Source organism: Octodon degus, unplaced genomic scaffold (genome assembly GCF_000260255.1).
Source record: "Octodon degus isolate 3935 unplaced genomic scaffold, OctDeg1.0 scaffold00162, whole genome shotgun sequence".
NCBI lineage: Eukaryota > Metazoa > Chordata > Mammalia > Rodentia > Octodontidae > Octodon > Octodon degus.
Genome location: NW_004524738.1, coordinates 3,335,785 through 3,337,536, shown reverse-complemented (window position 1 = coordinate 3,337,536; position 1,752 = coordinate 3,335,785). Strand labels below are relative to the sequence as shown.

General features: G+C 47.8%; 1 non-coding gene across 1 annotated transcript; it reads left to right on the top strand.

The window, feature by feature from the left end:
* Positions 1-1,005: 1,005 nt before the first annotated feature.
* Positions 1,006-1,138, top strand: LOC111813064. The gene has a single exon (XR_002818399.1). It is a non-coding gene; the product is annotated as a small nucleolar RNA SNORA1 (small nucleolar RNA).
* Positions 1,139-1,752: the final 614 nt, after the last annotated feature.

Below are 1,752 nucleotides of genomic sequence, written 5' to 3'. Positions count from 1 at the left end.
AACATACCCAATAGACTGTGGTAGGCAAAACAAGCAGAAACGCTGCAGCTCTCAGGACCACACACACTGCCAGAGCAGAGCCGCTGCCCTACCCGCCTCCCCATCAATTGGCCCAGTAGCGCTCTAGCGAGCTGCAGGAATCAAGGAGGCAGGACAGGACAAGCAGCAGAGCTCCAGAGATGAGGGCATGGAAGATCAGGAAGTGCAGCAGGGGGCCTGGAGTCGCAGAGCCAGGGGTAAAGAGTGCCTGGACATCACATCCCAACCAAGAGGAGGTGACCCGTGAGCAGGATCCTAAAGCACGCGGCTGTCTGGGGAGAACAGGACTTCCCACGTGTGAGGGGAACGCGGCTGTGCTCTGAGGAAGCTGCCGGAGCAGCTAGTCTCACCACTGCTTGCCAGAAAAATCAGGCACCTGGTGTGAGATCTGTCCTTGTGTCTCTATATGGGACTAGCTCACTGGAGGCCTCAGGTGCCACAAACAGGGACTCCAGGAGCCTGCTGCAGCACCACGAACAGCAGGGAGTCCACCTAAAAGGAGCGCAGAGAACTTGGCCCCTGGCTTCATGAAGCCCCACACACATGAAAGGGAGTGTCCACCTGGGAGCTTAGGAATAATTGTGGCTCTCCATCTGGCGTTCCTTAGCAACCGCTGTGTCCCAGCTCCATCCCTCGCTCAAGTTCCCACCCTGAGCAGAGAACCAGTCCTTTCCTCCTCTTGCGATTCTAAGCAGAAACAGATGCCATTCCCAGGGTACAGCTATGACCTAGAAGGGAGGAGTAGGAGGCTGAGGCCACCAGCAAGGCAACCCTTGGCAGGCCAGGAGCCCCAAATCAGCATGAGCTGATTTAATATCGACAGCTAAGTAAGAAAAATAGTCTTGTCTTTCACCACTGGTGGCTGGGTATTTATTTATTCAGGAGTGGGGGAGGGGTTGAGGGCGGGCGTCAGCTCCCACAGAGCACCGCTGGCTTCAATTTCTCTCCTCCAAAAGTCGGCTCCATAGCCTCATCCTGGATTAGAATGGGCACTGTTGATTGCTGTCCAGAATTGGTCAATGTGGCTAAAATTGAGACACAGGTCATGCTTCCACCACAGTAAATATTTACAGTGGTGACAATGAGGCCTGTAACATTTCACCTAATACTGGCTGAAAAATGTTGACTTTCAGTATTAGAAATGAACGGTTAAGGAATGATGCAGAATCTAGGTCATGTGCCAAAATACCAATACTATGTACAATTCAAATTCTAGGCTCCAAAACTGTATTGCTGGATGAAATTGGATATAAGACCACAGTCATCAATGTCCATAATTCAAGTGGAGACAGAAGAATTGTGGCAAGGCAGATGGGATGGCTGGAGTAAGCTTCAGTTCTTTCGAAAAGGCCTACTCTGAAGACAGCCTCATTAAAGTGACCCTAATTAAATCACATGAAATTTCTTTAAAATAAAATTTACTTAATTAAAAAAAAATAGGTCCTGCTTTACCTTGGTCTTAACCATCCAGCAGAAAAGTATAAAAATGAAATATAAGAAGTAAAGCCATGCTGTTATGTTGAGCTGTAGGGGACTCAGGTCAACAATTTCTGACATTGCCAGTCAAGCAGAAGACCCAATACTATTATGGACTACTGGAGTCTTTTAGAATATTTTGCTGAGTTTACACACCTATAATATTCAAATAACGGAACTTAACAAAAAAAGGGGATACAGATGAATGTCCATTTTGTATCTATGTATTCAAAGTGG